Genomic DNA, 9,914 nt, shown 5'->3' with positions numbered 1-9,914 from the left:
GATTAATAATAGTCTTATAGCTTTTCTTTTTTGTTGGGATATAGGTAATGATAGATGAAGCCCATCGTGTTGTTGTTTCTTTCTCTCATTTGACCTGCTGGATGGCTATCGGCGGGAAAAAACGGCGATCCTTCAAATTCTGAAAGGTGTGCACTTCTAAACAAGAGTTTATGGTAATCAACTGACCGCATTTTTGTTTGTCCCTACACGATACGCAATTCTTCGACTAGTGTCAGATGGAAGAAAACAAAGGTCAATCTAATCTCCATTGAAAAAGATCGGTCTGCACGACGTGGTGCTGGTTTGACTTATAAAATAAGGAGGGCCTTAATTGACGTTCATCAATCAATCGATTGTGTGGCTTCCAACACGAAAGACATCGATTGGGCAAGTCATTACCATTTTTAAAAATAACGGGTATTTTGGCTTACCTCCATATGGTGGTTTTTTTTTTATACATTCCCCTATTTTCACTATGTAGATCCTTTAGTGTCATTGAAAACTCTTCCATCACCTAAACCGAGACACAAGAAAATAGAACATTATATTGCGTGGTGGTTTCCAACTACGCCAAATTCGTATCATTTTCTCACTTTTTTTTGGATTGACCTCCTTGTTAGATGTTGGTGAATTATTTTAAAACACTTTGCGTTTGGATTATTTGCCCCCAATCACTTATTGGGAAGGGAAGGGCTAGAGGATTAAGGTGGCATCATTCGTTGGAGACCTCTATCTTACGTTCGACCTATTCCAGCTTAAAGAGATTTGTCTTAATTGAAGCTTTAGCATTTGTTTTTATTGATTTTATGTTTTACCTATGTAAGATTAAGAAGAATGGTGCCGTATAAGAACCGGGACATAAAGGATATCGCCAAGAAAACTTTTGTGCCGGTGACCGTGCCTCCAGGGTACGGTTTTATGGCGAAATTCAAAAGTAAAGCAATCCAGTGCTGGATTACAGAACATGACATTGATGCCATTGTTTTTCTTCAAATGTCAGGATGCAAGGATTGATGAGTTTCATATTGCCCCAAACCTGGAAAACATATCCCGGAGCAGGATAGTGCTACTGAATGTCTTCCATCAGTGTTTGAAGCTGCTCATTCGAATAGCAAGGAAAACCCCCCTATGAAAGTGCATAGGGAGCCATTAAGTTTAGATGGTTGGACGTGGAATGATGTCTTATTTTATTAAATAAAGTAGCCTACAAAAAAAAAGATTCAGGTCTTAATCAATTCAACTTCTGACTTGTGGTTTTACCCGTATTGCGATCACAAAAACAGGTTTCCATGTCGACGTCATTTCAAGATATTCACATGCTAGAATATTATTACCTTAAACGTTCTTTGTTTAGATGTATTTATTTTTGGAAGATGAGTCCTGTTATTAAACCATCACTGAGTAACAGATATAACGATTTGTTTTATTCAAATCTGGACAATGTACGTGAAAAAGTCAGCTAATAACAGGGGCACGAACTACGAACTAAGAAGACAGCAGACTCTTTAACGATTTGCATAACCGGTGTTGATGCCTGTTTACATATCTTTGAGAAACGGGAGTTTGTGTTTACTCAAATCAGGATACAAATTATTAGTCCATTTTATTATAAAATTTTTTATTTAAAATTTTTAAATTCAAATCCATCTGTGTTTTATTATGGCAATGTTGCTTTGGTGTTTTATTGAAAATATCCAAATATTTATAAAAAGAAGCAGAGAAAACGTTTTATATTAATAATAAATTTAAATAAAGAAAATTCTTAGGTCAAATCATCGAGTAATTTTATTACAAATTTGCATTAGTCAAAATTTAGGGCATTTGGCAATGACTTTCTCGACGTGGGAAAACGAGATTTGCAAAAAGACAAACAAGTGACAAACGTCGTACCAAGCACATAGTTCTCCGATTATTCCCCTGCAATTAGTAACATCTGATGGACGTGGTCCAGTACGTGTTACCCATTTTGGCCAAAATGGCGTCCTGTAAATCTAGTGACAGCTGGATAGACACCGTTAGAACTTGCACGTACTGGTAAGCTTGCAGAAATCCTTTTATTTGTTTCGGTTTATTGTATTCTTTTTCAAGTTCCCACAGTACAAAACGTGGATGACGTGCTCACTGGACGATATCGACGGATAAACGGGATGAAGAAAATGGGCGCGCCGTTACTGCATCTCGAGACAATGCCGGTACGTTGTATTTTATATCCTTAAATGTGGGCGTAATTCCTGAACCTCGTCCATAGTTAGTGAATCAGAATGACCTTAGTTTTTTTGGAGGAAGATTCGTTTTGTAATTTTCTCGAAACTTCTGCCACGTTTTACTCGCCCCCTTCCCCTAAAAATTTGTACGCCTTATTGTAGTGCCGATTTGCAGGGGATATCATTTCGTGGTTGTTCAGTAATTATGATGTACAGCAAGTCATTTGCTAGTTAGCTTGTTAGACATGGGTAGTAACAGGTTTGGCGACAGCTGTGACATTAAAGTGGTTGCAAAATTCAAGGTTCTCATGCTTTTCTGGTGCAGTCTTTTCAGTAAGGATTCACGTGTGACCGTGAAACGTTTAACGACGTCTATGCAACAGATGTTGAAAGGGTTTAAAACTTCGACTAGTCCCGCTTTGTTTGAGATAGCTCCCAAAAGAAAATTCTTCATCTGTTTCGTTTTCCTTCAACCGTGGCCGGATGTGCATCATTTTCTTTTACTGCTCTTTTTTTATGGACCAAGACAAAAAGTCAGTTCGAGTGAGTTGCTGGAGTGAGACTGGAAACTCATTTTTGTGTTGATTTTAATCTTACGACAATGACAGCAACCGTTAAATGTTAATGAACCGCGAAGGGAGGACAGTTCTTATTTTTTATTGACTAGCAACAGATTTCAAATGACTCTCTTTCCTATCAAAGATGAGGGGGGGAACTTTTTAAAAATAATTCTTCGCAATTTCTTAGAAAACAACTTTTTCTAACACTGCAAGTCTACATCATTATTGTCATGCTTCGCCAGTTCGTTTTGCCTCCTCCTCGATCATACCAGGGAAATGATGTAAAAATTGTCTTTCTAGAGAAAGAAAATTATCGTCCCATTTTCAATAAACACGAGAAAGGGAGATGGATAGGATGATAGTCAAGCTTTCTCTAGGCGAAATCATTTTCGATTTAACACGAAGATCACGTTTTGAATATCGTGTCCTGATCGCATCGTTCAACCGGTTTGCCTCTATAAATTCCATTTCTGAAAGTACTTTCGCGATATCTGTAGACGATAGATTTAAAAACGTGGAAAATTTATCTTTTCGATGCGCTCTGATTCAATGACAAACAAACTTTTACTTTGCAAAAGTTGATCGTAAAGTGAGAATTGTTCCCGCCATTTGAAAATCAAAACGTAGCAGAACCACGGGATACGGCAGTTATAGGAAGATGTAGCGGGAATATTGTGTCCGTTTGTTGAGTATAGAATTTTTATGGAATGTGTCCGTTGATTTAACGATAAAGAAACAACCGTTTACGATGCCCAACCTTTACCCATACATTTCCCAAAGGCCATTTTTACCCACGAGAAGAAATGCAGCTGTTGGATAGCCGGTTATGGCGGGTTGTTTGTTGACCGCATTCTTTGGTGTGAGAGTGAACCGTGACACGAAATCTTTTTTTGTCGATTTTCGAATAAAGAACCATCCCTGATGCAATAAAAGAAGAAGAATTAACACTTTCTCGTAGGAAAACATTATTTTCAGGTGATGGTGTAACAAATATAACTGTAAATACTGACCAGGGGATGCGCACGTGACTCCCGGCATGTCCACAATGGCTGTGCACTTTTTCTATACCTTATCTCCCTCCCCAATTCGTAACAGCAGTGGGGGATAAATAAAATTCTCATAATAGTGAAAAACAATCATGTTTTTAAAGAAATTTTTTTATTGTTTAGGTGAATTTATATTTAGGTGGCTTCCAATGTCTGGGAAGACAAGGAGAAAGGCCTGAATGCAACACAAATAGCACCGGATAATCGAAAAGGAAAGGAGAGAGATCGTGATTAAAAATTCGTGAAGAAAACAAAAGAAGATTCCATACATGCCAAAGGCTCATCCGTTTTCGTTGGGTGGCCAAGCGAAAAAAAACCTGTTCCTGCCACATCTTGTTGACATACACATCGATCGATTGAAATGGAACAGACGTCGGGAAGAACTGTACAGCGATTCATTAATCACCCAACGATGCAACATGATCGGATTTCTATCCGCATTGATGGATCGGGAGAGAGTTTTCTACAGGTACTACACGTTTTTTTTTTGGCGTACAGTGGCATAAGTAGCGTCTATCCATTAATCTGATAAGAGATGCAATCTACCAGGACGACTGAAAATGTTGGTTGTTCCAGTCGAATGGAAGGGACTTTCTCGTCGTTAACAGCCAAGGACGCGCCCCTCAAAAAAAAAAAGAGAATCGTCACGCAGCTTGTGGGGGAAGAAAAAATATTGTAACGACAATGTTCTAACTGGAGAGAATGGCAACTTTCTCCATTTTTATTCTTCTGCTACAAAGAAAAGATTTTGGCAAAGGCGTAAAATTTTCAACTGAAAAAAAAGGAGGGCACGGATCGTTTTTATCTAGCCGACATTTGGATTTCGTGATGTGACTGACCCATTTGGCAATTGTCCAATTGCTTGGTAATTACTAAAATAAGCGTTTAGTTTAATTGTTGTAGGGACCTTTGAGTCATTTTTATCCTTGTATTTTTTAAATTGAAATAGGCGGATGGTGTGGAACGAGTTATGAAAACGACTACCGTCAGCGGATGGGCGTGGAATTCGGTGTTACAGACGTCCACTACATGTCACTCGAGGTAAAAAAAATTTTGTTTACCTTTTAATGATCTCATCATCCTTTCGTTTTCACGCCCTTTTTTTTAACTTTGGTGGCTGTAAAATCAGAATCCGGTAGACAGCAGGAAATTGCTTTTTATTCCCGAACGGTTTAATATGTTTTTCCTAGCAGATTGTCTATTTACCTTCTGCTTATAATGAAGCGAAAGAACAGGAAACATAACGTTTTCTTCTTTTTATGTATCCAAAAACAGAAACCCGTAGTAGCGGTTTTATCAGCATTCGTATTATGTCAAAACAGAAAAAGAATCAGGTTTTCTTCCCTAATGAGTGAGTATTAAGTTAAAATCAGCTGTCAAAATTGATGTCCAACGATCCGATTAGACAAAGTAAAGCGATGGCAGAAATGAGACAACACTTGACAATGCGAACAAGCTCAGACCGGTTTAGATTTCGGTCTAAGCCGGCTGTTGATCGCACATGGCAAAATCAAAACAAAGGCATTTCGTAACGGATCTACCGCAAACAAAAGATAATGTTAGAGAACCAATTACAGTTTGTTATTTGACGTAATCACAGACACGAGTCTTTTTTGAATATGATCTGGCCTAGATTTAAACTCTGATTTACATATTTTCTATTCTACAGGTGTACCGCAGTCTAATTCGTTGTTCTCGCTCGTAAAGTGGCAGTTGCGACATGGAACCCTCTACCATCAAAGGTATGTCATTTGTGTCACTTGACAACCGGAGTTGTTCTAATTTTCGTCTTGGAACTGTCAGATGTCGAGAGCTGGACAAAGCGCAGATAGAGGAGTCGCCTTACATTTGGATCCAAATCATAAATAGGTATGGATAATATTAACAATTAAGTTTTAACTTTGCGCCTACAAAACCCCCTCGTCTATTCCTTTTTCGGGAACTGCTGTTCATTTTTCAAACAGTTTGCCACGTACTTCAAGTTTCCTTTTCTGAACTGTTTTGGAATATTCAATGGCCCCATAAGTCTTGTTCTGGGCGTGAATAGTCTACAAACCGTTTGTGCTCTGCACAAGGGTGTCTTCATGTTGTGGCTCCGAGACGTGACTAGCTCTCCAGATGACCTACATTTCTCTTGATCTCGTGATCGTAGAAGAAAAGCTTTTGATTTTGTTTTTCTTGTTTCGTCATCTTCTTGTCCTCCTTTTTAGAAAATAGTCACCTTGGCAGTCTCAGCGTGTAATGTAAGAAGTTGTCAAGTTGGATGTCAAGTACGAAAGTAGAAGGAAATGAGCGACCTTTCCCCCATAAGAAAACAAAGAAGCCAATTTTGACCCCGAAGGTTAGCACAACTGTAAGCCATTTTCATATTAGTTTATTATGCCTGTCCAGTTTGGCTATACCTTTTGTATATGCAAATCTCTGATGGATACGCATTAATTTAATTGTTTTTCTGGTGGTGGGGTGGTCGGATGGATAGGTCGAATTAGCATAGTGGAAAGCCAAAACCATAGAAACGGGTCGGGACGTAAATTCACGATTTGGTTGAAAATTTTGTGGCGTGAAATGGGAACTCATCCGCACTGTCCGCCTATCCGTACAAGTCCAACTCGTTGCTCTGGGCCAGCAACAAATACAACATGAATTTGGCCCATTACCAACCTTTTTTTTTTCTGTTTTAGGTTGAAAGGGGAAAGCCTGAAAATCAGAGCAAAACTTAACATTGAAGCTGCTTGGCCCCAAAGCTGCGGAATACCGACTGCCATTCTACGTGTCGTAGACGCCGTGTGATTACACGTTCCGGCTTGGTCGTGATTATGCGTTGGATACCCAACGGCTTATCCTGCAGCCGCAACTGTAGACCATGCGAATTCCTTGTGACCACAGGCCATTGTCTTACATGTAATTTTTTTTATCTAAAGTTTCCCAACACTGAAATCAACCGATTAGTGGAAATTTGCAATTGACCCGCTTGGGCTAATAGCGAAGAACATTTTTTTTTAATCAGATTTTTTTTTTTTTTTTCCATTAGGATTCGAATGGTGAAAAGAACGCGTGCCGTTGATACGAAATTTAGCAAAGCTGAAATTCATGTCCAAAGGGTAGGTTAAACTGAATTCCTTGCATAATTGGCCTGACCATTATTTTGCTAACGGATGTTTTGTTTATTTGAAAAAGATTGTTTAACGGGCCGCACCCTTTACCACGACGAGGATCATAGTGAATAGCAGCTGCAATTACGTTCTGGCCCAGACATTTCGGCGGGAGCATTGGAGACTACGACCTTGGGTGAGTCTTATTTTTTCATTATCTCATTCGTTTTGTTTAGTGAAGTACCGGATTTTTTTTTTTTTTTTATAAATCCAAGCCATTCAAAATATGAGGTTAAAGTGATATCGTAAGTCTTGAGGAGTCTAATGAAGTCGACGTGAAAATGTCTTTCGCACGGTTTCGTGCAATTTCTCCCGTTGAACTTTCTCCCGATTTTCACCCCTTGATGGTTCCCTTTCAGTTTTGCGATGAAACCGCAACAATCGTCCTTTTCTTTTCCCAGTTCCACGTAAACGACAGGGGCTTTTAATTTATTCATTCGCACGTTTTCTTGCGTCAAACGATCGAAATCCAGCTTTGTCTTAAATGTACTCATCTACCCCGTTTTTCGTTTGTTGATTGCCAGCTGCTTGTTGGCTCACGATAAAGGGTCACGAAATTGAGACGAATTTATCTGTAAAAGCGTAAAATGTTTTTGCGTTTCACGTTGACAGCTCATTCAGGCGAGAAGTAGGCCATTTTTCAAACACGTTCTTTTATAATAAAAAGAAAACGAACTCGTAGGGTGAGGGGAATTTTGTTGCCCCCCTTGAAAGTTCAGCACATTTACAGTTGTCTTCACGTTCCTTTTATTTTGCCCCTGCAGCTCATTTCAAAATGTTTGCGAGACGCTTTTGGACACAAAAAAGGCTCGTGATTATTTATTCACATTGCTCTTTTGATGTGGCATCTTCTCCTGGCGAATCACGATGACGTAGTCACTTTTCTTAAAAAATTGCCCGCGACGGTGTTGACCAGGTGAAAAGTCTGAGTGGGTATGAATGCGTCGGAGATGCGGTAGGGTCTTTTGTGTGCGAAAATTGCGTTATCTCAATGTATGCTCCAATAGATTACGGCAAACAGCGAAACGTTCAGGGATTGGTGACACGCACGCAGCTAAATTGTATGTGGAGGATGAATAACGACCGTAAATTGTAGAAGGCGGATCGGCGGACATTTTGTGAAACTGAACGCTTGATTTATGAACGGCAGCCGCCACTTGGCTTTTCTCCGGCGATGCTGTTATCGCGTTTAATATCGTGCGTGAGCGAATGCGTAATAATAACTAACAGCTTCTTTTTCGAATGGATATGTGCGTGACCTACTGACCGTCGTTAAACTGGAGAAACCATCCCATTTTGATGGATGGCTGTCGCAAATGTATCGTAGTTGAGATAATTCATGCTTCGGAAAGTGTGAGCTTTCTCTATTTTTTTGCTAGTCGTAAAAGGAAGATTGTCCGTGTCATTGTTCATTCAGCAATTTGATTTGGTTCTTTTGCCGATGTGGATATTAATTGTTAGCCAACAAATCGTGTAATTGCACATGTTTTTGTTGGCGGACAAAGTTGATTCGAAAAGCGTAGAAAACAATTGCAATTTTAAATTGAAAAATGATGGACTTTCTATGCCATTGACGGGAGAAAACGCTACAGCAAGAAGCTTTTGTATTATTTCTTGAAAATGATTGGCGAAAAATTGCGCGAAACGATCGTTCGTAGTAGGTAAAAGTTGGCACGTTATTTGGGCCACAATTTGCTATTGTCCGACACTAAAGAGAGCGTCCCTCCCCTGTTATTGGCCTACTTTTCGTATTTTTTTTCGCCATTAGATAGTGAAACCTTTTAGAGACGTTAAAAAAAAAAATTGAAATTGTCGGTTGTGTGCGGGGGTGCGATGATCCGTGACTCTTGGTTTTTTATAGCTTCAATAAATGCCACAGCGTTCGACAAACGCAAGTTATTACTGTTGAAAGTAGGTGAAAATGAGGATAGAAATGGGATCGTCTTAGGTTTCTAGACAAGTCCCTGATAATGTGCTGGAACAACCTCCGAACGATTCAACGTGAAACTGTGTTGGGAGGGATCGTGTAGTCTGCGTGACTAATGTCTACCACCAAAACCCTGGTATATTTATTGGAAATAGTTTAAACTGCATATCGCCGTCATAGTTTTGATTATAGAAGAGAATGTCGACTTGGGTTTTATTTTTGGACGTGGTTTATTTAAAAGAAAAAAAAGTTAATTTATGCACAGCGGTGTAAGCAAAAACCACCGTACTTTTATCGGTTTCTAACGCGTACAGACAAGAAAGCAGAAACGCACATTATAGAATAATAATTGAAATAATCTGCTTTTGTTGTCGTAACATTTCCGTATTGTTTCGTACGTGAGCCAACCTAATCCATTCGCCACTTTCTAATGTATCGAGAACGCATTCCGATACGTAAAATGTAAACAATGTTCACAACAACGCGTTCAAAGAAGCCGCTCTTATTGTTGTACATTCTTACCGGCGAAATCTCACCTTTCTCTTTAGCCTTCAGATTGAAAACTGACCCACAAAAGTTTGAACTGCAATTCACTTGGTTTTTCTCGACGCAGTACTGATCCAAATCGATGAAGAGCTTCTCGGAATTTCAGGTCAAAAAAGCGACAGGGGCGTATTGAAATCAGGTTAAATCTATCCGCAGTGCACTCGCTGGAACATTGCCAATTGGAACGAAATGCTGCAAGGCAACATTCTTTTTTCGGCCGAGTCTCATTTCTTTTTTGAAAATTTTGATTGCAACCTACTGTTTGTAGCCAATGATGGATGAACTATGCGCTGGGTTAAAACATGTTGTTTTCATTTCCTTTTGACCTACTGTCGTGCAGGCGGTTCACACGATGACCGATTCGTCATCGTGATGGATACACTATCGAATTAAAATATCTATTTTAAAAAAATTGCCATCAACAACACCCTAGATATGAGATCGGACCTTTGCGTTGCCCATATTTCGTTGATGTTTGA

This window comes from Daphnia carinata, chromosome 8 (assembly GCF_022539665.2).
Source record: "Daphnia carinata strain CSIRO-1 chromosome 8, CSIRO_AGI_Dcar_HiC_V3, whole genome shotgun sequence".
In the NCBI taxonomy this organism is placed as follows: Eukaryota; Metazoa; Arthropoda; class Branchiopoda; order Diplostraca; family Daphniidae; genus Daphnia; species Daphnia carinata.
This window is presented reverse-complemented; position numbering follows the sequence as displayed.